This window comes from Thunnus thynnus, chromosome 3 (genome assembly GCF_963924715.1).
Source record: "Thunnus thynnus chromosome 3, fThuThy2.1, whole genome shotgun sequence".
Classification (NCBI taxonomy): Eukaryota; Metazoa; Chordata; class Actinopteri; order Scombriformes; family Scombridae; genus Thunnus; species Thunnus thynnus.
In genome coordinates, this window is record NC_089519.1 from 22,749,098 (window position 1) to 22,776,370 (window position 27,273).

General features: G+C 40.1%; 1 protein-coding gene across 1 annotated transcript in view; it reads left to right on the forward strand.

Annotated features, from left to right (window-relative positions):
• Positions 1-15,360: 15,360 nt before the first annotated feature.
• tet2 (tet methylcytosine dioxygenase 2) overlaps positions 15,361-27,273 on the forward strand; it is a 35,993-nt gene continuing 24,080 nt past the window's right edge. Inside the window, exons 1-3 of the mRNA XM_067584812.1 lie at positions 15,361-15,453; positions 17,122-17,229; positions 19,006-19,897. The gene's annotated coding sequence lies outside the window, so the exon portion shown is untranslated. The remainder of the gene's footprint in view (positions 15,454-17,121; positions 17,230-19,005; positions 19,898-27,273) is intronic.

Sequence of the window (27,273 nt, forward strand, 5' to 3'; positions counted from 1 at the left end):
CTGGCACACAGTCTGGTACAGATGACAGAACCTACACACACTCGCTTCCACAGAAAAACTCAAGTAGTGCGTGGATAGAAAGTACTGTGTCTGCATGTAGGTTAGTACATGATTGAAAGTTTGCAGACGTATAGCGATATTTCAGGAATCAGAAACTTTCCTTAGAGAGAATGTATCACACTGGAGGTGTATTTCTTTGTTTTATTGTCTTATTTTAGCTCATTATGCTCCAGCAAAGGTTTAGATTAATGTATCATTCTTTGACTGTACTGCATGAATATCCTTCGCAGGTGTGTTTTCTTTAAGGTTGTGATGTCCAGCATGCTGAAAAGTACAGAGAGAAAGATCGATGGAGCATACAGCTGCCTTCATCTATGCAAAATCCAAAAACTTTAGGCTACTTGGCTTATTAGTTCACATTAATGACTGAAATGACCTAATCCCAACTTGCTTATCACTGTAAAGAAACCTATAAGAATCTTAAATCTTCCAGATTAGAACATGCAATTTGTTGTTTGTGTATAATGTCTTACAAAGGGTTAGGGTCACTTTTATACAGTTTTCACGCAGCATTATACTTACACTACATGTTTTGAGTTTGGTATTTTTAATGTACGTCATAAATAACATAATTGAAGACTAGTCGGTTTATCTGCATGTGTCTGTTCTGATTGGTTGCTCTGCACTCAGAGTATAAGAAGAGTAGAGTTGCAGGTGACAAAGGTCATCTGCTGGAATCAGAAGCCGCTGTACGGCCAACAATCAATATTTGCTCTAACCTGCCACAGGGCCGTCCTGGTACATGAATGTAAACACTCAGACAATAATGATCCCTCTTGTTGATGTCAGAAGGTATTACGCCGACCAAAGACAATAAACAGGACTGTGTTGTAGAGCCAGAGTGAGGTGTCTATAAAACGTAAAACATGTGCTTTGTGTTGGAAGTTAATCTAATGTCAGTGTGAATTGTTCTTTTGTGGCTGCAATCCAACTCTCACTGCAATTTATTAGTGTCACTAAATTCTACCGAAAGTTTACCTTATTGAAGTTTTCTCAACCTTTCCTGGTCTGTGACTCCAGCAGTTAGAGTTGTAAAGTTTATAATGTGAAGTTGAGTATGGTATACTGTTGTGTTCTCTTTTCAAGAGCATAGAGGGAACATAACTTGTTTAAAACAAATTGTTCAATAAATTGATCAAACACCGACAGATGATGTTAAGTGTTTCTTTTCATGAACTAGCTGTGAGGACGCTTTTGTTTTGGTGCTAATATGTGCAAACACAGTTGCCACGCTCATTTGTCAGTGTGGGTGAGCAAACAGCTTCAGCAAACACAAACATCTTCGAAGCACCCAGGTAAGTCCATAAGTCACATTCAGGGTGGGAGTCAGTTTTAAGCAGTTCACACCACATTGTGCTTGCTTTTAGACTTGTCAGATCTTCTGGATAAAGTTTTTACATCTGGACATGACACCACTGTATCCATGGCCACTGCAGCAGTGATGTTACTTTTATAGAACAGCTGTGGTAATGAAGCTGTTGATATTTATTATTATGTTTTATTGGTCCATTTAGAATTAAATATTTTTATCTACCATCTCAAATCTGGATTCATTGATATAAAGACCCCATTTACACCTGGTATTAACCTGTATTCTGTATCCTGATATGTTATCTGGTTAATGATACTGTATCTGTTCACAGACCTTTGCATTTACACCTGCTATTAATAAGCATTCTCATTATCTCAATTCTGCCCACACTGTGATCGGAACTTGATATGCAAATGAAGTAGGCGGGACCACTGGACTAATCAACAAACATGGTGTGTTCAGGTCAAGCGATGCTGCTGCGTTCGCTCTATTTATCTTTCCTTTGTTGAGCTCAAAGTTGCCTGTGCCTTTTGGTGGGCTTGCTTGACATACAAGGGGGACCCAAAAATTCACGGAAGCCATCAATAGCACAGGATTAGGGTGTAGTTACAGGATTTCCCGATAGGCAGTGTGTGCCTACATCTTAATGAAACTAAAACTGGGACTTAAAGGGGGGAGATTTGCCACTGTGGAAGAAATCCAGGAAGAATTGCAGGAGGCTGTGGACATGGTGACAAAAGATGACTACAGGAAATGTTTGGTAGGAATGGGAGAAGCACTAGGAGAAGTGTATCACTTTACGTTGAGGGGATTAGAAAGGTACTACTGAAAGATTTATAATGAAAGTTTTTTTAAACAATTTTTGGGTCCCTCCTCGTGGCTGGAAGAGGCAGAGTTAAGGCGCTTTTGGACCGAACAGTTATGGGGACTCCCTGAGAGGAACTACACGCTGGGGAGGTCCCCCGAGAACTACATACCTTCAAGGGCTTTTTTTCTGTTTGCATTCGCACCACCAATAGGAATGCTGAAGTGACATAAGCCAACCAGCGGTTGTTATAGCAACGTCACTTCTGCGTGACATACAACAACGACAAGATGGAGGCTAGATCTTTCACTATGACATCAGAGACCACCTGAGTGGCTGCGGCTCACCTGTCTGTGTGTCTCTGTGCTGCTCAGGCTGCTGATAACCAGATTCTCGCAATAAAATGATGTCTGACAGTCACAAGCAGATCAATTGGATCAATCTTAAATAATGTTCATGTCTTAATGACACATACACAATAATAACTGTGCTTCTGATCTTTGAAAAGGGCGGGGGACGGCATTAAATAGTTAATATCTCTCCCACTAATTTAAAAGAAGATTCATGTTTGGATTAAATACTGAACAATTTTATTAGCTAAGCTCGGCTGTCATTGACACTTTGGTCCCTCTTTAAAAAGGACCTGAATTTGCTTTGAGAGGCATTTTCACTCACAGTAATTGAGTTGTTTAATTAAATGGCATGTCTGAGTCACAATCACAAATTAGCTAACACCTAACGCCTGACTGATGTTAGTTTTGTCCAGTGAAGATGTTTTCTGTGAGGTTTTAACTGTAAATACTAACCGCTTCAGATTCTCCACCGTTCAGCTAGTCGACAATGCTTAACACAGTTTGAAATTGAGGGTTGCCAGGTAATCGAGTTGAGTATCCCCCATCCATCTTTTCACTCCCACTTTTTGCAGAAAACACACAAACCTGGCAACTCTGCACAGGTCTCATCGTTAACATTATATTAAAATGGCAAGATGGTTGTAGATGGGTCAAAAATATTGGTAAGAACAATTCAGCAACACCTTGACATTGATAGGGACATGTCCATATCACCCATATCTACACCCATAGGTTTTGATAAACAAGATTGTACAGTGGATAGAAGTTAGAAGTGCTGCATAAGCTGTAAATACCATTATTTTTTTCCATATAGAGGCAGAGAAACAGGCAGGTGGGCTTGAGAGACATGACACACACAATGACACTATCAAACCCACTTATCACAGTGATCATTTCATCAATATTAGGTGAAATGAATACAACTTTTTACACGTCTTTCACAGGACTGTCAACCAGAACTAGCCTCTATTTATCTGCGTGTTGACTCAACCTCTGAGCCGCAGCCGTGGCTTTGACAAAGTCCACAATGGCAGATGCTGAATCTGTCTCCTGCACAATAGCTGTGCGAAAATCAATGTAATAGAGCGAACCACCCTTCAAGAACTATGATTGTTGCAGTAACACGGAGCATGACTCCCCAAAGTAGGCTATTCGTGACACAGTGTGTAGAAGTGAGTTTCTTTTGATTGTGTCATTTTAAAAGGTTCCATGTATAAACAACTGCCTATCTATGTATTAAACATGAGCTTTATAATGGCAGAAAGTTTTTTTTAAAACAGTGTCTGCTAGGTAATGTGGTACTGGTGCTCTGTGTGAAAGCCAAAGAACAGAGGATAGCTCTCCCTAAACTTTTTCAACTAATCTTCAGTATTAAATCAACCTTGTTTCACTCCTAAACTGCTCAGATTTATCATAATTTCTTGACTTTTTGGATATAACTGCTTGACATTTTGATATTTCAGGCCTTCAGCTGAATAGAATCAAAATTTAAACCACACATTGTACAAAAACATGAACTAACTAATCTCAATCTGTGTCAGTCTCTTCAGTGTAGATTTTTTCTCCTTGCTTTTAGTTCTGTTGTCTCAAAAGAATACTATTTTATTTTGCATCAAGGTATGTATACTTTACTATACTGTTTGCTTGAGTTTGTTTACTGTATGGCTAACAATGAGTGCACCTTCAAACCACTGTAAAAACATTAAGCCTTGTCAGTGCTCATCAGTTTCTATTTACATTGCATTTCACTATTTGAAAACATTTTTTACCAACATTGTTTTTAAGAGATGGATCATTTTTGAGAGTAAAGTTACCAGGCTTTTGCTCAAGGTCTGCTGGTCACTGGTGATAAATGTTTTTCACTGTATGATCATTTAAAACATTGCTTTTGCTAGGTTTTCTACAAGTTAATCGTTTTTTTAGGGATTTAAAGATACCAGCAGCGTGGTTCAGTATTTTACTATATATATTACTGCCATGGGCACAACAAAAAGGTAACTTATCAATAGCATATATCCATTATATATGACATGATGTCAAAAACATATCAATTTACTCCTTAGCTTCTTGCCCTCTCACACTTACAATATGGAAAACATGCAGGGTGACTAACTGTGTGAAGCAGACCATGATAAAATGAAACTGTAAAACATTGGTGGTCGAGCTTAGAGTTGAAATCCAGGTCAGTCTCTCCTCCACTTGGTTTGAAAGTTCAATGCTTAGCCTGAGTTTGGTGTCACCAGCTATTCCAAATGTCATCACCTGTTTCTGGGGGCATTATAACGTGACAGTGCATTGAACATATCCACCAAATTATGTTTGTTGTGAAAAGGCTCCTATGCTAGCCACGTGGACCTAGAATAACCTGAGGAAATATTCTCTTCCACATCACGCATGTGATAGGTGTATTCATGTGTGTCTTAGAGCCCTGATGGATAAAAACACAGACCAGGTGTTCTTTTACAATCGGTGTCAGTCATTCTGTGAGGCAGAAATGCATAGAGAGGCATCTATAAAACAAACATAGTAGCAGCAGTGGAAGGGCAGAAGTGGCAGGATGGGAACTGCTGCCAGACACATTACAAGAAGCTCTAATGAGGGAGCCCACACTCCCCCCACCACCACCACAGAGGAACGCGAGGCGGGAATTAATTGTGAGGGCGATGATGGCGAGCGAGCTGAGGAGCAGGTCATTACTGCACGCCTCCTCCTGGAGCGCTGCGGGCAGAGCGTGGAACGCCACGCTACTTGCACAATTCCCATGATCCCATAGGAGGGGGGAACAGATAGCAGGAGGGGGAATGAAGGGGACACACAGAGAAAGAGAGAGAGAAATAGGAAAAGATACTGGAAGAAGAGGCAGGCAGCTTCCTCTTTGTTGGAGACAGAATATATATATATTTTTCGGTTGATGATCAATAACATTGTGCTTCACTAAAATAATGAATTACAGGTGATTTAAAATATTACAATATGTGACATTATTCATAGGATTTAGATATGATCCTAATATTTCCCTCTACCACTTGGTAACCGCTTGTCTTAAACAATAAAATGTAACAAGAATGAGGTTTTATTCATCCCTTAAGGTCCTTCTTATTTCACATTTTGATTATTAATAAATCATAAATCTAATTTTCTATATGATATTGCAAGGTGGACAATGTGAAAAAAAACTGAAAAAAAACAACCTGAAAATTGTTTGATAATCAGGCGCAAAAAATAATGTAACATGTTCCACACCTCACAGTTGAAGGAGAACTGAGAAAAAAAAATGGCTTCATATCAAGGTAATGATCAGATTTTGGGGCGCTTCACTCTTCTAATCTGCACACGTTGTAACAACTGACTCTTTGTCATTTCTCTTTGTGTGCTTTGTCGCCCTTATGAAACCTGTGACATCAGACTGAATGCATTGGACACATTGCCCTCTAGTGGATATTTAATGTATGTAGGTAATGTATATAACTGCAATACACAAAAGTGAGAGCCTTTACTCTTGTCTAAAATCTGTACTGCTGCAGTTAAATTGAACAGCAGATATTAAAGGAGGAGAGGATTAATATTAAATTATTTACAGTGTCCTCTGTGGTTAGGAAGAATCATAGTGACGCAAATCTGCACAGAAAGGCATTTATAGTACTGAAACAACACACACCTTTTCAGTAATCTCATGTGTGGGTGTGTGTGGCTGTGACGAATACATTTATTCATGACGTACAATAATAAGGTGAATCTATTACTGATTTATCTCATTAAATTCATACTGATCACAAAGGTGAAGATATAAATAAGACATATGACTTGGTTTTCGCCCTGCAACTCAGTCTATAATATTTTATACATTTCTGGCATATATCCAACCAATTCAACTGGTGTTATTAGCTGTGGTAAAATTAACCTCCATTCGCAGATATAGAAAATTCATTATGACTCCATAATTAAATACAAAAACAGAAATACAAGCAAACCCCTAACAGACTTCACCCTGCATGTACTCCCGCTCATCCCCTCCCTTCCCCCATAACTGAGGAGCTTTTTGCGTTATCTTATAACGAGAGAGCAGAGACACACCTCTTTGATGATGTATTTAACAACCCCATTCAGTGCTTTTCCTTTTTCACTACTTTCATGACTAGAAACCCTAATGAGACCAGTGCTGTTGCCTTGGGGATGGCCAGGCCCATTGCATTAGCACATAAAATCATTTAGGCCATGTCTCCTGGAATAAAAATATCATTATAGTGAAGCTCTCTGTAAAAATGAACTAAAAACCCGCTGCTGCCAAGAATTTTTTCTGTCAAGACGAAGTATTCCAAGAGGCAGGATAGGTCACACTCAAACTGGGCTTAACTGAACTACTATCCTACTTTCTTCGCTGTAGCTTATATATTATATATACTATATATGTGTACCATTAATGCACGTTACTATTTGGCTTCTTCCCTGGAGTTTTTGTGCTTTCTCATCTCGCAGGCTTCTATGGACCATGGCTGCGGACCCCCTTCTGTCGTGGTCCAGACCTGCTCTATGTGAAAAGTGCCCTGAGATAACTTCTGTTGTGACTTGGTGCTATATAAATAAAATTGACTTGGTTTGAATTGCTTTAAAGACTATTAGAAAAAAAAAACAGCTACAGTGTAGAGCCTCATATGAAGCTGAATTTAACCAGTCAAAAATCTCACAGTTATGTTCAGGTACACCATTAGCATTAACATTAGCAATAGAAACAGGCAGGTTTAATGGTCCTCCTGTGGAGGAAATTCTTTGTATGTTTTAGGTGAGATTGAAGATGAGGTCCATTTCTTGTTTTATTTCTAAGGGCTACATTTTTTAGTAAATTTTCTGTTGAATTCTTCTTATTCGATGATTAGAAAAAAAAACCTTGAGTTGTGTTTTAGGGAAGGTAACCTTTTTTGCAGCATGTTCTTGTCTGACAAATAAGTATTTTTGAGGTTTTATAAGTCCATGTGGGCCAATAACAGGTGTATTTGCATGACACAATACATAACATAACTTAATTAGAAGTTAGAAAGATCAGTAGTGAGAGGGTTGATTCAAACTGCAATTTCTCGTAGATGCTCTGAACAAGAAGAAACAACAAAGCAAAAATGTGAATCTGAGATTTAACTCAACCTGCCTTATAAAAACAAGAGTTTGAGACAAGCAGAGTGACACTCAACTTAATTCTGATCCTTCTCTGGATATTTACAACCAAAAGATATTTTAACAAAAGTGAGAATTTGGAGTCTTTGTGTGAAAGCCTCATTCTTTCTTAGTCAGGAAAAACCGTTTAAACCACCGTACAGTATTTGTTGAAATCATTAATCTGATCTCACTCTTGCTTGGTTAATCTGGACAACAGTGTTTGTGTTCAGAGTCCTTATTACATCTTTTTACCAATCTGTCATACACCACAACCTTGACCAGGATACAATTAATTGTGTTTGTGGATCAAATCCCTGTTCGCTTGACCTCACCGTAAAGGAGATCTAGCTCACCCAGACTACACTTTTATCACAACCACATCAGAGAACTACAAAGCATCACGGCTCTACAAACATTCAGCACTCGATATCTGAGTCATCTGAGCCTCTGCTGCTGCAGGACTGTGACTGAAGGTGAGAGGTTAGAGCACATCACACTGATTCGAACATCATCCCTGCTTGTGGCATTGTGTAGATATCTCCTGATGGATTTATATTTCCTATACAGTATCTACTTAAGAAACAGGGGGATTTTAGAAGTTTTTTCACGCCATCTATATATGCAAGTTTATTCAAAGGACATGTTAGGTGGAGGAGGAGTGGAGAAGAGTGGAACACGGTCAAAGATGAACCAAAGGTTAAATGTAGATCATTGATGGGTGAACAGTGTAAGGACTCTTCAGAAGGAGCCTGACAAGTGAGGTTAGGAACATCTCCAAGAATCGCAGCTTCTCCTCCTCCCCTGTGTTTCATGTAATAAGAAAAGAAGGCAAGGAAACAGACAAAGGGTTTGAGGAGATGAAAGTAAGAACAAAGATAAACAGGAGAGAAAGACTCACCTATATAGGTTGGAATATACTGTAGGTGAGAATGAAGCGGGATCTTTGTTTCTGAGCCTAGAATACTTTTGAATCCTGCCTGCAGCCAGCTATGCCAGCTGAGACTCCAAACCCACTCTCTTCAACTTCAAATGTATTAACTAGCACTATATCCATCTAATAAACCAAATACTGTAATATCTTGTTTGTAGTCTCAAAAAATGTCCTTTAAATGTCTTGAACCCTTGCAAAGTGTGTTTTTTGTGTTGATTAATCCCCTATAAACAAACCTGAAAAAAGACAAAACCTTTCACCAACTGATTTTCATTTTTCAAAGTTCATTCTATATTCTGGGATACAGGCTTCACATCATTTCCACTGCTCAATTCATTCCCTCTCTGTTAAACTGCAGACCTGCAACCAACATTACCGATTTACCAGAATTATCTGCAACGGCACAAAACATGATAATTTATGTAAGTACTTGTTTGTGTGTTTGTGAGTGGAGGAGGAGGGGAGCATATCAGGTATCGCTCGTGTTTGTACGTAAATCATGTCTAACCATATGCTGCCTTCCTCCGCAGCACACACGCAGCTGAAATTGATCGTCAACCATCTCCTGCTCACAACGGCGTGGGCAGAGGGAGAGCAAGGTCACAGCCAAGGACTTGCCACAATCAGTGATGGGCTGCGGAGGGGGGGCTTATGTGTCACGGCACAGCTGTTACGCTACATACTCTGAGTCACAAGCACATCTTTGCTGCTGCAAAACATCACCTTAATTACCTTAATGCCACACTGTCTCTCCCCATCTGGGTGAATTCTGTGCTGAATGCCTTAATCTGAGCCTAATCTCCACCATCGTCACATACTGGTTTGGGAGTAAAAATATAGCTTTGCCTTTCTTATCTGTTTTTATTTCCTGTCAGGTTTAAGTGTTTTATGGTTCAGCAGTTCAGAGGAAGGGAGGTTTGTCTGGTGATAGACAACATGGCTGTGGGCGGTTGTTGCGCTGGGTGCTCGTCATGCTGAACCGAGCCCGGAGCAGGTGAAGGGATGATTTCATGTCTGTGCTATCTAGAAGGACCGTCTCAGCTGCCAATGCATAGATAAGCAAGGAGGAGGCAGCTGCTGCTGCCGGGCAGCTGTGTGACTGTTTCTGAACCATGAGCTGCAGGCAGCTCAACAGGCTGGTTGTGCATCATTCCAAACCGACTAACAAGTTGAGCCACAATCCTCAGCACTGCTTACTATCATTATAGGAGCCTTGTAGTCTCTAAGCTATAGGTCTCTAAGCTATAGGTGCTATATATTTATGTGCGTGTCCAATGCTCCTGGGAATCCATCACACAAGTATCTCCCTCATTTGGTGTTTTGATGATGGTGGTGGAGAGTGCTGTCTAACACCAAAATCTTCCCTTAGGTGTTCAATTTGAGACCTGGTCATTGTGAAGGACATAATATGATTCACATATTTTTCATATTTATCAAACCATTCAGTAAGCCCTCGGATCCTGTGTTGAAGAATCTGTATTTGTTGTGTTTCTCCATTTACTGAGTTTATATTGAATTGGAAAGGGAGAAAAGAATCAGAAATCATAAGCAGATTGCCTTGACTTTCTAATACCTGTGACTGTAATGTTAACAAAACAGCTCCTACCCACATAATGAGTAATTTTGATACCTGAAGTATATTTTCCTGATAATTTTGTAATGTACTCTTACATGAAATTTTGAATTAGACTGAGCTATTACTAGTAATGTATTTTATTGTGGTATTGCTATGTTTACACAATTGAAGGATTTGAATACTTCTTCACCACCACTAAGGTTTTCTTTTGCAGTCTCACTGAATAGTAGACCGCCTGTGATATGATAATATATAATATTATAATAACCTGTAGTGAACTTTCAAAACTAGTAATACTTTACTGTAAGTAACACTTCTAGTTTACTATTAACTTGACAAACTGAGGCTAAGGCAGAAATGAAAGATGTACTTGATGTGTTCTGGCTGTGTTACAGCAGAGTGTTTGCTGCAGTGTGCTGCAGGGACAGTTGGCAGGCAGGTGGGGGCAAAAACAGGGGCCACCTGGAGGAGGATGGTGAATCAGGATGTTGTTTAGACAGTTTGGGGACCGTTCAAGGCTGCTGTGGTGTGATGTGACATTAATGCCAGACAATCACAAATGTCAAGTGCCAGCTGTCGACACATGGAGGGGCTGAATAATTTTCATTCCTTTAAACAGACACAAATCTTACCTCTGTTGGAGGCACAACTCTGTGTCTCTGCAAAAGAATGAATGGTTTGTTGTCACTTTTTTGAATTATTTATTTATTGAATATTTTTTGAGTAATATGACTTCAATGCAAACATATGTTTTGATAAATAAAGCTTAAAAAAGCTTAAAAACATTTTAAAAACATTTAATTTTTCAAATAGAGCAATTTGCTGAAGGGCCTTGAAAGCACCAGGTTTTATGCAGACAAAGCAAAGGGAGTGGCTTTATAGGGGGATATTTTTAAAAATGCCATAACGACGTGAGGTTTCACAATTAGTAATGAAATTTTGACATGAGTGTCCAAGAAACGAACTAAAGGAAACGTCAGGCCAGCTCATACTGAAATAGTCAATCTCTGCATAAGGAGGATGAGATGCATTGTAGGTCATCATGCTTCACCAGCAGGGGTCATCATTTGTTCCATGCTAACACCAGAGCATGTAGTTAACACACAGTGGGAATGCTTTGGGAGCACGAGGTCTGTCAACTAGATAGAAATAGAAATCCATTTTAGAATTGTGATTATTTCTATGAAAGTGCACGATAGTCTTTCCAAATATGACACTGATTTACTGAAGATAGGGATGCTTTAATAATGGAGGCCCTCTTTCTGCTGATTAACATGGTAAATCCGTGACAAAATGTAGATATGTTTATAACTTACAAGCTGCTTGCTCATATACCATAGTCAAAGTGCTTACTGCCTTTCCTCTCATGGTTTTATAAGATTGGTAAAGGTAATGCAGCTTCAATCTGCACAAAAAACACAATCTGGCTCACAGCAAATGACTGGGGGCCAGGCACTGATTCCCCTCTGGGATCAAGGGTTGGAGAAGTGGGCGAGAAGCTTACATCACACAGATGGCAAAAAGGGCTTCCCCGCTCTGAACAGAGGGTCATGCCTATGGAGGCTTCAGCTGGGGGCGGTGTAAGGAGAGGATGGAAGCACCTGCAGCATGAATGCGGGAACCAGCTCTTAAACCTCTCAGAAGCAGTGGGTCGCCACGGGAACAGTGGCAGGCCATGATTGGCCTTGTCTAACCCTGCTGTGCCCAAGGAGGAACTCTGTCAATCCTTAGATGACACACACACACCGCAGACAGAGAGGCATTGTGAAGTGGAACAAAAGTCCTGAGACTGTGGGAAATGTGAAAAACGGCAGCAAAAATGTTAAAACTTTGTAGCTTTTGGATCTCAGTTTTATAAAATAACTGCTTTCCAGTTACTTTGGTTACTCTCTCTCTCTTTCTGTAAACCCCCATCTGCACCACCCTGCCCCAGACCCCCTGCTGTGGCTTAAACAATTAGGCTATGTGAGACCCACACTAACGACTCTCCCTTGTCTTTTAAGATAACTACAGGAGGAGGGGCAGCAGTGGGTGACATCTTGTTAGGGGGGGAATCCTGTGGTCACACACTTGTGTATTGGCCCAGCCAGAGGACACCTAGTTATTACCCTACATAAAGAGTTTGTGTGTGTGTGTGTGTGTGTGTGTGTGTGTTTAGATTGCCCCAGGTGAGGTGTGTGCTAATACCACTGATGCATGTGAGAAGTGCTGCTTTTCTCAGCTTCACGACGAGCCCCAGTAGCTCCTGTCACGCGTCAGATGTCACCCTTTTCTCCTACTTTCAGGCCAATGTAAAGAAAGCTGTAAATCAAATGCTTTCATCACAAATCAGTCACCACCTCTTTTAGGAGCAAATGATTCACACCAAATATAAAAACAAAACTTTTCCGGGCAGCAAAGTGAGGTCATGCCCACGTTAATGAAGTTAGACCTGAAAACAATGTTTACTCATGAACTGTTTTCCACCCACATCACTGTTTTTAGTCATCTGTTAAAAAAATGACATTAATATGGAAATTACTGAAAATAATTAGGCCTCTTCAAGTTGGCATGTGCAAGCCCATTGAGTTAGATCACATGACAATCATACATGTTGTTCTGTCCCAAAATAAGATCAAATAAATGGTTTTGGAAAGAGTTTTAGAAAGTATCTGTTTTTGCTGGTAGAAAGCACTGTGGATGGTGTGATAATAATAGAAGGCCAAAATGGTTAAAAAAAAAAAAAAAAAAAAGGAATTTCAAAAATTTCAAATTTGTATATAACAATGTGGAAATGGCCTGAAGGACTGAAAAACTGATGGAGGGGAGGAATAAGATGTCACACCAACTAAGAACCATCACAGTGCTATAGAGGTTAAGGACAGACATGAAAAACATTAAGGATTTTGTCTCTCTTCAAAATTTTGTGCAGGAACGGCTGTTGCTCAAACACTCTATATAGTGTTAGGGCCGGATTATCTATTGGGTGAGTGCCCAGGGGCACCAGCCAATTTGCCATACTGGGGGGCAACAACGTGAAAAAAATGACAAAACATAAATGGAAGGCATTTTTCATTTTCGTGGTCAGAAACAGCAAATACAAAATTTATAAAGCACTTGATTTAGCTTCTATCTATTATTATTCTTATTAATAAAAATAAGACTAATAAGAAAACCAATGAAAAATGTAGTTTTGGGGGGAAGTAGCCACTGCTTTGTGTTTGAAGACTGGTAGGGAGAGAGACAGAAAGGCTGTGTTCAGACCAAAATCGGAAGTCCAGCACTATGGTGCAGGGGTCTCTGGTGGTTTGGGGCGTGTTGTTTAAGGTACTGGTGAGACAATGAAATATGCTACAGATTAGTGCAATTAAGGATTTATCAGAAGGGTATAGAATGGGAGGGCTGCAGTTTTTCACACACTGCCAGATTTGGTCTGAACGTTGCCGGACAGAGAGAGAGAAGGGGAGCGCTGTTTATTTCAGTAATAACAGTAGTACACTACACTTTATTGCTAATAGAAAATATGTTCAAAGACCATTTTACTAATCCACCCTGCTGTGTGGAACAAAAAATACTAAATACTAAAAATACTAATACATTTAATTTGTACTGCACTTTTCATTCATGTGTGGAGTGCCAATAAGAGAGAGAGCTTTAGTTTTGATGCAGTTTAACTGGAGGAAATTTGTGCTCATCCAAGCCTTTATCTCCTCAAGACAGGTGCTGAAGCGTGACACGGCTGAAGAGGGGCTTGGGGCAGTTTTGATGTACAGCTGGGTATTATCAGCATAGCAATGAAAAGACATCCCATGTCTGCTGATGACACATCCAAGGGTGAGTATGTAGAGAGTAAACAGGATGGGGCTGAGAACTGATGCTTGCGGAACACCCATAGACTGTATAATAATAATGGACGTAGCCACCATGACGTCACCTATTAGTTTGTGGACTCCTGATCTGAAGCCTCGAGCTTGGCATTTTGACAAAAGTGATGAGAAGTGACCATATTTGGATGAGAGGGTTGAGCTGACCTTAACTCTAGCTGATAGCTTGGTTAACATGTTGCAATTACAGTCTATGGTTAACAGCGAAAATTAGCATTAGCATTGATGCTAATGCGAAAAACGGGCTTAAGACCATTAAAACAAAATTTATTTCAGAAAAACTAAACATCTGACTCCTCAGAGCTCTTATAGTACAAACAAGATTTTTTAGGTGACCAAAATGTCGTAACTTTGATGAACTGAAAACACACCGAAATAGTGATGCTACGGCTACGTCTACACTCTGTGAATCTGGGGTTACGCTATGTTTATGCTACTTGATCGACCAACGTTGTCACTGTGGTAGGGACTTGACAATCACAATGTAGCCAGGCCCTAAGGCATACTATGCTTTATTGCCAAATTTAAATTAAAGGGGACCAAAATTTACAAAATGAACATCATGCTGTATTGAAGAAGACTAGCAATTGAGACCATAAACTCATTAGGAAAGTGTTTACTGAGGTACTACATGACTGAGAAGTAGGGTCGTTTTCCCATAGATTTCCATACAATCCATACAATTGGCTTCACTTTTCAGACCCAGAACTACCCGCTTGAGAACACCACAGGTGACACAAAGCAATCTAGACCTGCAATCTCCCAGTGAGACATACTCAGTCCTACCAGAAAGGTAGGACTGAAACCACTTAAGTGCAGAGTCTGACAGTCCAGTGGTGATGTGGAGGCACTCTAAGAGGGTAGTGTGATCCACAGTGTCAAATGCAGTGCTCAGTTCTAGGAGAATCAGGAGAAAAGGGGACCCTGAATCAGCTGCCATCAGCTGGTCATTCACAACCCCGAGCAGAGCTGTTTCAGTACTGTGTGCTGAATGGGGATGTCAACGGTTAACTGTTAATTGGTTAACTGCCGAGAATATTTTTGACCTTATGCGTGTCAGTCTATAGTATAATTTGCATACTAGGGTTGGGTACTGAGCTCGTTACATTATTCACATTAGATCAATCGGTGCCAAATTTTGGTACCTTGGACTGTGGACTGAGAGTGAGCACAGCCTTAAAATCAGTTTTAAAAACACACATTTACTGACCTAAGTCTTTCACACAGAGGCTCCAACACTGACAGGAGCACCAACCTGCAGATACAAAGAGACATCACAGATCCATTGTACCAAACCTGCGCGATGGCTAGCACCTAGTTAGCATGGCTAGCATCATTTGCATAGCCGTGTAAGGTGTAGCTGTGGTGTCTCCAGTTAAAGAGCACCATGCTGGGCAGCGGACAGGTGTGTTTACGGTGTTTGTGTGCTCTGAAAGATGTCACAGCATGGATATAAAGTCACACAGTTGATGGACTGTTAGCCTAGCATGCTAATCCTACAGTCTATCTGTAATAACAATGTATTACTTTGTTATTACGCCATAACCCAGTTGGTGTGCTGAATGATTGAGACCAATATGCTGCCAATCAGTGTGGTAGAGGGCGAGGGATTGAAAGGGCTAGTTTGGTACCTCAAGCCTGAGTATTTTGTACCATCGAGAGCTATTGTTACTAAAAGCATTGAAAACACTTTGAGGTGAAGAAGGATGAGCTAAAAGTCAAGCTAACCAGGGCAGACAAGCTAGCACTGATCACTGACTGCTGGACAGCTCTTAAAAACAAAAGCTACATCACAACTTTACTCATCACAAATTAATCGGTTAGTTACTGGTTAATATGTAACCGAAACTTTCATCCTTAGTGCTGAATGAAAACCTGACTGATTTTTTTTCAAATAAGTTGTTCTGATGAGATCACTGTTTGTTTCCAGTTTCAACCACAAGTTCCCATTGGCTTTCTAAAACAATGACCATGATCATCCTCCAACCTTAACTATGTGCTTATTATTGTAACAATAACTATGAAGCTTCCCTTACCTTAACAAAGTAGTAATTTTAACCCAAACATGATCTCTCCCTAAACTGAAACAAGTTGTTTTTGTATCTAAACCTAACTAAACCTTAATTATGTTGTTGTCACATCATAAAACCTATTAATTTTTCCAATAGTGATTTGTCACACTTTAAGGACAAATTATGTCATCCTGCCGACAGGGAGGACGTCATGTCAGAAAATGTTTCTTTGTGTAGTTCTGGAGTGCATGGTCCAATGTTTTTTTGTCATTTAATTTGGAGGACTTGTTGGCTAGTTTCATCCTGTGGACTTATGCGTTGCAGCCACAGTTTGACATGAAAGAACCAAAAAAGCCTGTTCAGGAAGCCAGACTATAAACCACTGCAGTGACAAACAGATCTCAAGACCAGCAGCCCAGATCTCTGACCTGAGGACCCAGTAGGATCCTGTCTTTGTTTTGTTTGGCATAAATCAACAAGAGCACTGGGCCCACAAGAAAAAAAAACCCTTAATGCTCATCCTCATCTTTAGGTGTGAAATCAGCCAAGTGACAAGTGTGCCTAAATTTTGATGACCCTGGGTCAGCATGAGGTCACAGCTCTGTGTTTACAGATGAGGTGACGGCACACACCTCCAATCCTTTGAAATGTGACAAGGTGAGAGGAATGACAAGATAATCTCCGATTTACGAGTTACAGTAGCTTTTAGGGGAAGCAGCCCAGCAAGGAGCTCTGCAGTCTGCCCACTGACAATACACATGCCAAAAGTTAAAGCAGCCATTTTAAGTTGCATGCATGATAAGCACTGATAAATGTACTGACTGCATTATTGGAGTACTGTGGCTGCAAATTTTAAGAGTAACAAATAGATACATTCATCCAGAGAAGAAAAAACATATACGCTGGTTTTCTGAGTATATCAAAATTACTTGTTGTGTACTGCGACTAATTGAACATACTGTAGATACATCTAATTTGGACAGCAGTTACAAAAACTTCAATGTGTAAATTGAATGTTATTTAACCAGACATATTGACTGAGTGCACTTTCTTGTTTACAGCAGTGGCGTGAGGGAGCCGTTGCAGGGAGAGGGAAGGAAGCTGACCAGTCCAAACAGCCACTGAAAGCCCTGCAGCATTAATCATTGGGACATTTCACTGGTGCAGCGGTAGGTTAACTGCCTTGCTCAGGGGCGCTTTGATGGCAGTTGGGGAGAGGGGAAGACGTGCTTTTCATTCATTCACCTCCAAGATATTCACTGCTCACCTGGGGATTCAAATTATGTGGTCACCAGTTCTCTAACCATTAGCTGAGCTAGCTGCAGTTCACATTACTTTAGTCTATGCAAACAAGGATTAACAACAAAGGACAAGCATAAACATGCCACTGCCAGCAGTCTCCAAAGGAAACTCAGAAACATTCATTTACTATCTTTTCACCCACACAGAAAAAATGACATCAACTCCACTGCTATTACTAATAGTGATTCCTTGACTAAAATAATAAAATAACAAATTTTCCCTGACAACAGCAAGATGATTAATGCAGGTTATATGCTGCACTTAAGGATGTACAGTGAATATATTAGGGACTTCTTGTGGATTGGAGTTCTTTTTGCACTATACACATATCCTTCTAACACTTGTGTGCTTTGTTTTTATCTATATCTACTTCTTTGTGGCCAGTATTGATTAAAGAGGGGGGGGGGGGTCAATGAGGGCTTTTACCCGGATTCACCTCAAAACTGTTCCTCATGAAAAGACTAAATGTTCCTCACATTTTAGACATTTCTGTGTAAGGCTACTGCTAAAAGTTGACCATTAACTAATCCCACAAGCAGGGAGAATGACTTCATTTGAAACAACTACAGCTGAATTTATACTTCAGCAGTTAAATGTGCATCTGAGTAACAATTAGATTATATGAGGAAGGAAGGAACATTTTATGTACAGTAAAAGGGTCTATTTTGTCCTCTTCTTGCAGAATCTGTGTTACAGCCAGAGTGACTCCTCCTTCCTCTGCCTGCCTCTTCCCCTCCCCCATTCTGTGTAAAAACAAATCTCCTTTTCTGCTCTGAGCCTGCAACTATTGAGTCAACAAATGTCACTGCAGCTAGGCAGGCTGCTGGGAAAGAGGTGGGGTCTCCATTTAAGCCTGAACTGCAGCTAAAGGCAGATTATTTTCAGACAAGACCCACCTGTTAGTAAAGTAAAGCAGGAATTAAATAGTACTGTCAGTGGAGGCTGCATGTTAGTTAATGCTTTTGCTTTTCAAAATACTACTGTTAACAAATAGTAACACATGTTTTTGAAAAAAAAATTAGGCTATATTTCCCAAGTTTCATTGTTGTTACATCAGTATTAATTGTGTATTGAACTGTTTTTTGGATTATGTTAACGCCTTTCTTTTCCTTTAAACCACTGGATGAAAATCATTCAATCAAAAATGCAAACCAAATACAATCTTTAATCTTGATTCGGATCCCCATTAGTTTACGCTACCGCAGTTGCTAATCTTAGTCCACATAAAATTATACAAGCACTGACAGCATACAAACATACATACAGACATAAAAACATTGACTGACACCCCGTTAGTCTAGACAAAAATTACATACTTAATAATCAAAGTAATCAAAATATCATATATCTAAATGCATGTACAGAGGTTATCAAACTAAATTAGTTGAAATCCCAAACAAAACATCATAGCAGGTGGCATCATTCCTGTTGTGTTGTTTTTGCACAATCTGCAAACTGAACTTCACACTTTTAACTCTTCTGAATACCATAGTTGCTGACACTCACTGAAAAAAACCACAGCTGAGATACTGGTACTTTCCAACATATTTTTACTCATGCAGCAATCTTACAAGACTGAATTTGTCTTTTCAATCACACTCAGCCCCTTTCTGTCTCACACTGCTCTCTCTATCTCTTTCAAGCCCACGTGGCCAGTGTCAACAGGAGGTGGTCTTGGCAGACAGATGAAGCAAAGTTGTATGCAGGCTGGAGAGTTGTCTTGCACCCCACTCTAAAAATGAGCCAGCCAGCACAAGCGTGCCAAAATAAGACACAGCCGTTGGAAATGAGTGCATTGCTCAACTGAGTCGGACTTCAAACTAGCCACAACTGATTGTTGCTGTAATGCTCTCAAAAATGAGTGCTATTACCACACCAAAGAGGAACTTGTGTAAACTATGACAGAGAAAGAAAGAAAATGAAAGAAGGAAGTCAAGATAGAGTGAAAGGGAGGGAAAAACCCACTCAGCTTCCTGTCTGAGTAAGAAAGGGGGTGGAGGCATGCTCTACTCAGACAGTTGAGACCGCTGCAATATTCAACAAAAAGTACACAGGGGTGGAGACCAGTTCTGAATCCACTCCAGTGCTTCAGGGCAGCCATCATAGTGTTCACTATTGTGTGCGGCTGAGGGAAGAAGAAAAAGAGAGGAGGGAGCAGAGGGGGGAAAAGAAAACCTCTCCCTTTGTGTGGGAAGGACTCAGCAGGAAAGTGATTTTGTGATTATTTGAGTTTGCCAGCAAAGCAAGGCTCTTCCCCCTGAGCTGCATGCACATTTTGTCCACTCTGCATGCCTCTACTGCCTTACACCAGAGGCACATATGAGTGTGCTTCTCAGGCCGGCAAACAGCGACACCCGGGCTTCTCCTGATGATGAGAGCCGACGTCAGACTGGTTTCCATGAATATTGATGTGGAGGATAGACTGTTTCATAGTTAGAACAGAAGGAGGCAAGATGGCTGCCCTTTAGGATTTGTTAAAGAGGACATCCAGACGGTTTGTTGGAATTTCTACAAAGTGGAGGGACGCAAAAGGAGGTGAGAATTTGCTCGGAGGCTTAATACTCTAGCTTACCTTTTTCCCCTTTAACCTCGGGTGTATTTTTAGTGCTTTTTGTAACAGGCGAGGTACAGCTAATGTTCCCCACCGTAAAAGCAAGAGCTAACATAATAAGGAGGGGATATTAGATAAAGCTACTCCAACATGGCTGACGATTTTCTTTCTTTTTTTTTTGCCAGCTTAAACTGAGAGACACCTTTTGTGTTTTCTTGTGAGTTCTGTGTTCACTCAACATTCTTGCTGCTTTTGAATGCATCATGGAAAATGGTGTACTTAGACTGCTTGTTCAGTAGTTTTTCTTTAAGCATAATTCAAATGCCTGTATAATGCTCTCTTTCTTTCTCAACATTTCAACCTTGCATTTTTTGTTAGGCAGTTGTTACTAAAGGTGTGTTTGAGTGTGTGTTATTTGTGAGTTTTTTGTATGAATGGGAACACATTTTTAACATTTATGTGTAATTAATAGCTATTACTGAATGATGTTATATTTCATGAAATATGTTAAAATGCAGGCAGAGTTAGCCAGTGTAGCTACTCATTTGCATATATCTGGCTGTGTATGTGTTTGTTTGTGCTGTTCAGTATGGAGACTGTATGTAGGAGAGTAAAAGTCCAACCTGGACGGGTCTAGCAGTAAGTGCACAGTGTCTGCAGAGCAGTGGAGCTGGAATAGCTTCTGGCTTTGTGTATCTCTGTGAATCAGCTTTCATTGCTTTCACCACTGAATGACAAGCAGACACAAAGGCAAATCCCAAGGAGAATCAAAAGAGAAGAGAATTGTGGTGGCAGAGTGTAGTGAAGGCAGACAAGGTCAGAAAGCTCTGAAGGAAATGAAACTCTATCCTACCGCACCATTAACTGGAGGAACAAGAATGGTAATTCTGGAGCAGTTTTTTTTTTTTTTTTTTTAACTCGAGGCTAAACAAGGGAATGTTGCCAAAGAGCAGCAACAAACGTTTTATTTCTTGAGGAAAAGTTATCCAAAGTTTAACTACTACTTACAAGACAGGAATGTATATTTTTAATGCACTACAAGCAGTTAAAGGTCACAATAATCAGACTGGTGTGTTCTGTTGGAAACAGAGCAATTGACAAGTAGATTACTGACAACACAAAGAGTGATGCATGCCTGTGTTTTTCTATGTGTGTCTGTGTGTGATATGTAATCATTTTGAAAGGAATTGGTATAGAATAACACCATGGTGACCTAATACTTACACAGATAGAGAAACAAAGAACGATAATGGCATGATAGCAGTGACATAATCACACAGTTAAGGGTTTTTGTGTTAGTATGCACATATTTTAGAAATACAGTAGTTAAATACATGATAACAACATGTAAATTCAGATTTGTAGTAGGTGTTATTTCAATTAGCAAATAGCTAATTGGATGTTAGTTTTTTCCTGAATTCACTAAGTGCTACTTTAAGATTAACATCTGAATGGCCCATTAGAATATAACAGATCTCCCTCAGGTTTGTGTATTGGACTTGTGTATTCTACTGACTACAGTCGTAATGTATCCACAATATGGCCTCAGGTAAAAAGCCAAGTAATGCATGCCTGCAAGGTGGAGAATAATGACTGATCCTTAACTGGGCATTGTAACTAACACTGTAGGCTGCCTGCATAATGCTAAGGTAGGAGCATTGCAGGAATTCAGTTTAGCTTTAAAATAATGTTAAAGTTATAGTTCTTCCAAGGGTTCAAGTGAAGACTGATAAAAGTGACATTTACAGAGTAAAGAATGTGGATAAAAGGGGCTACAGAAAAGGTGTAGGGGAAGTGAAGTTAAAATAAAGTCAGTTGCTTGTCAAATGACTGAAGGACAGTCAGCTAGCTCTTATGTGAATAGCTGATGACAGACAAAGAGGAACACTACTCTCTAACAGCCAAACATTCTCATTCCCCTTTTGCGTTTGTTTTAAAGTTTTTTTGTTTACATGCTGCATTTCTGCGGTCGCCTCTGCAGAGCCTGTAGCCTTCACGCTACACGCTCTCTTCTCGAAAATATTCTTTGCTCGTAGTGGAAAAGGATCCCATTTTTATTCCTAGTGAGCTGTCAGAAAACTTTGGAAACAACAATGGTGGCGTACCCTTCTGATGCAATGGTGTGGCTGTGTTTTGATATGGCAAGCATGGTCTTTGACTGTGTAGTGTCAACACAAGTGCTTAAGTGGGGGTGTTCTCCATAGTATTTATCAAGTATGCTGTGACTGCATGAGATCAGGTGCTGATCCACGCTTTGGTGTGTGCGTGTATGTACATGTATGTGTGTATATTTTTGTGGCGATCCCATTGACTCATTCATAATGTTGAGACACTGAAGATAAAGATAATGTTACATCATACCTAACCCTTCACAGGAAATTTGTAAAATTAGTTTTTAAACAGCTCAAAGTAGCCAACAAGGAGCTGGTTCTGTATCTTTTGTATCCAGTGAACTATTTTTTTAATTTTAACTATCCCTAAGCGCATTAAACATTAGATTGAGCATTACATCTGCTGCATAATTTGATCTGTTCAGTTTGGTTTAACTACACTTGCTTGCTAATGAAAGCACATTATTACAGTTTGGATGTGCAATTCGTGTTCTTCTTTGTGTTCAGTTGCACTGTACACAGGATTTATAAAAGCTAATCCTGACCTGGATATTAACTCACTATGAAAACTGTAAAATAAAAAAATATAAACACACAGTCCTGCTGGAAGTGTTTCCATGAGCCTCTGCATGGCTGCTGTTACATCAGCAGCTGAAAAGGCACCAGAGCATTAATGGGCCTACAGGGGGCTGTGTGGGGGAAGGGCCAAATAGATCAATCACATTTACATAGCTTCTCTCATCTATCCACACCTACAGATAAAGTCATGCGGTTGGATTGCTCCTTCGTCATGGCTGTAAGTCCCCTTTATGTCAGTCCCAGGGCAAAGACAATATCACCTTTGGGAAGAATGTCCAGTTGCCATAGCGTTCCACAACAATGCTGTCCACTTACAATACCCAAGCCCTTACCCAAGCCCTCACCTCTGACCCTGCTCTGTTCAGCCCACGCATCATATTTCCACCCAAGGGGTGCTGCACACATGACACAGAGAAACAGGCCCAGTGGCAAGTTAGACATTTTAGATTTCACTACCTGCTGGCTGGCTGGCTGGTTGGTCATAGCTTGACTGCTTTCCTGAGACAAAATGGCGAAATACTGAGTGTTGTATTGATTTCTTCAATATTGATTTTCCTCTTGTCTGCTATTGGGGGTTGTTTTGCTATAGAGAGAGAAAGAAAGAGAAAAGCAGCAAACCACAATCAGGTGTTTCTGCAATGGAATTTTAGTGACATAACATAGTCCATTATTTAGGCACTTTTGAAACATTTCAGGCACATTGACCGTTAATCTACTGATTAACTTCTTTGTGTGAAAATCCTCTTGTTGATTAGAGCAAAGCTGCAAACTAAAAGCACAAAAAAGCAAAATGTGTATTTGCTGAATATGATTGAAAAAGGACTGGCCTCAAAACATCTTTTAAATTGTGATTTACTTGGACTTTTCTATGTGTGGAGCTAAAAATATTGCAAAATGTTGTGGTTTAAAGAAAATTATATGCATGTCTTTTTTCATAATTAACAGAAAGAATTCCCTTGAATGAGTCTAAATTACAAAGCATGTCAATATGTCATTTATCAACCATTATCAAACCAGATCTATTTCAAACCCCAACAACAATCTTGGCTTTCTGTTCCACATAGGCCCTACCTTGTAAAAGAGACTCAGAGGGAGTAATGAGTGTGGTTTATTGGTCATCACTGGAATTATGTAATAGTAGTAACGTTTTTATGAGTCTGACATACAAAAATGTTATCAGTAATTGCCACACCAGATACACTATGAATCCCAAATATGACTCATGGCCTTCTTTTTCCTAAACGATGTGCGTTGTTAGCCGGGCTGAAGCGTAATTATGGAGTGAGAGTGATAAGGCTCTGTTTGAGTGGCACAGGGCCGGAGGGAGTGTTCCTGGCCCTGCGAGCATGTATCGATGTCAGGGTTTACCTCAGGGGTGAGACAGCGAGGGCAGCAACTCAAAAGCTTCCTCCACGTGAGCACTTGCACATGGCCGCTCTGTTTACAAACACTATCCTGGCATTCCACAGAGAGAGAGGCAAGTGAGATGTTACGTAAGTGCCCCAAAGCGAATAGCATCCCTTCCCGCCTCTCGCCGGTCCGCCCCTCCTACGCTTGGACAATTTTCTTGAATGCTGTTTTCGCCGCTTCCGCTACCTGAAGTTAAGTGAATAAAAAAAAGAAATTAAGAGCCACAGCCACAACAGCGTCTGTGCTCGAGAACGTTGCCATGCTCAGCAGGCCTTTTTTTATGTTGATGCCACTCTGATAGCACATAGTTCCTGCGCAGCAGAAGGCCTTAACAGTGCTAGGTGATGAGATGAAAGTGGCTGTATCTTTTCTGTCAGGTCAGATGATTTCATCAACTTACGTGACACTTCCAGCTTTTCAACATTAAAACAAACTTGCAATATTTGCAAAGTCTCACACATAATGCTACCCATGTAAAACAGACATTGGTAAAAGCACACCCACAGTGGCACTTTCCATTGAGTAACACTGTGTCACTGTGGTGGATCCAGTTGGAGAACGTGCTCATGCAAATATAAATTCTATGAATTAGTTAATATGATGAAAACACTTTAAAACACCTAAAAAAAAATGAAAACACTTTAAATAGAACTTGGTGATCCTTTTTCATCTCTAGAAGTAAAAACCCTCTTTTCTCAATGTATGATTAAATAATTGTGTGTTCTCTTAAAAGGAAAGCTAAATGTCAGATCTGTTTTCTACAAGATTAACATATGCAGACAAAAAATGTTGGTGTTGCCAAACACCAGCATAAACATAACAATATGTGGAGAGGTAAACTTGCACACAGGCCATCAAGACTATAATATCAAATGTATAGAGGTCAGTCAGTTCCAGTTAAATCAAATCAGTCTAATCCTAAGAGGTTCATTGGAAAAAAAAAAGTTTCAAAAAGTATTTTTACACGGCCCGTCATAATTTATCTTCTGATAAAAGAATTGGCAAATTTAAATCAAAATCTGAAAAGGATAGCTAATGCCCCTGTCACATGATCTGCAAAGCTCCGTCATGATAGCGCAATCTCAAAGGGATCCACAGTTATCTAAACAACTGCTTCTGATGGCTGTTTGCCCTCTTCTAAAATGGCTGTCAGATATGGACGGTTTTGCTGCTAAGAGCTGTCATTGAAAAGGTTAGGCCCCATGGCCCCCTGTTGTCTACACAAGGAGCACAAAGACAGACAGCTGGTCCCGAATGTCATTTAGAAGCGTAACCCTACCAAAGGCTTTGAATGACATCACTAACTACTTCTGTGGGCTTCAAGTGGCTCAAGCTCAATATTAGGTTTCCTAAGTGGAATGTACTAGTCCAGCAGCTGGTGTCTTTCCTAGCCGACCCACCCGATGACAATTGCACTGGTTTGCATCCATTTATGTATTTATATTTGGAAATTTTAAGTCTGATTTAAGCACTGGCTCAGGAATGGATAGAAACTCCTGGATTAAATAATATTTAGTTATATCAGCTTCCTTGCTAAAATAAACTCTTACACATCTAATCTTACAGATGTGGTGGGCACCAATCCATTTTTTCTGTGCAGTGAAGAACCAAGCTACATGGCAGAACATGATTGATGACTCTTGAAGCTCTGCCATATCGGACATATTTTGTCCAAGTGAATGCTAAAACAATAGAGAGGCCATGTTCAAGAACTAACATAAATTATTGTTAAAAATCTCCATACTTCCTGATGAATTGCTGAGGTGTGAGATATGGAGTTAGAGTCTATTCTTAAACTGAGGCCATGAATCATAGAAAAAAAAAAATCCCTTCACTCAGAAGGATCTGTGATTTCTATTCAATGAGTCACGTGCCTCCCACTCAGTGGAGGGAAAGAAGAAGCTTAGCAACAGTGGCTTAGGTCAGGCTGCTTAGAAGCCAATGAGGGAAAGAATATCAGCACATTCACTTGCTAGATGACAAAAGAGCACATAGCAAAAATTTCTTATTCAAAGTTATTCTGGGCAGTACAGTATATTTTTGACATTATGTGACTAAAGGAAACTGGATGCCTTGGTTTTGTGTATGATAAGCCACTATCCTTTTCTTGCTCTTTAGCTCAGTCCTGTTCAACTCTGAAATCTACCCTGGTATTCAGTCCATTTAGAATTCCTTCACTGCCATGTTGTGTGCCATGTTTTAATTTCCCTCCTATAATAATGTTTCCCTTTGCTCTGTTTACTGTTCACCTCCGCTTCCTGTTTAATTGGAAGCTGGTTTGGATTTGGATCCTGCAAACAGAGAGGAAATATTTGCTAAATAAATGTGCCTGTGAGCTAATCACATGCCAAGACTTGCAGGCTAGAGGTCAAATTGAAGAAACATGGGAATCAGAGTTTGTTCATCACTTGGCTTTGTGTATGAGTTTCCCCATCTCATGCCAGATTACAGTGGTTGGGAAAAGGAATGAGGAGTCAATATAAAGTATCCTTTCTCCTCTCACTGCTCCAATTGAAATCAACTACAGTATCTTTCTTGGTAAGCCTCTAAAAATAAAAGCCACAGATGACAACAGAGCAACTCACATTTCAAATAGTGCAAAATTAATTCAGTAACAAGTGAGCCATAGAAATGTAGAAATGTACCATTTCAGGTTTTACAGCTCAAAATATTTCTAAAATGCAATTTTAACGGTGTTGATCTACACAAGTGCAAATGTACGTTTCTGAATATGTGGCACTATTGATTTACTGGCAGGATCAATGCATAAAGCACATGTGCACACCACAGCAAAGCAGCCTATTCTGTAGTCAGCCGTGCTGGGGTAATGTTTAGACCAGATGGGCTTTGGAGCGCTCATAAGATGGTCGCCATGGCTACCATGCACTCTGAAAGAAATTAACTTTGCTCTGCACACAGTTCATCAAGTTAGTCAGATATATTGACTGTTGCATAGACAAAGAGTTGGAGGGGCAAAAAGACAGGCAGCTTGGTAGAAAAAGTGCAGCACTGCGTGGGGTTGGGGGCAGGTTAGTGGGTTTGTACGCTCAGAAGCCCATTTCTTAATTAGAGTCTCCATGTGATGCCGCTTGAAGGCACAAAAAAAGGTTTAGATTATGTGTGTAAACTTTGCACAGAGGGCTTCTTAGTCATGGTACAGGGTGCTTCCCAGCAAGTCAGGGTTTCTCTTCAGTTTGTGCTGATTAAACAGGAAAAAAATTCAAGACTAACAGGTTTATGCAGTCAGATCTGGGCTAATG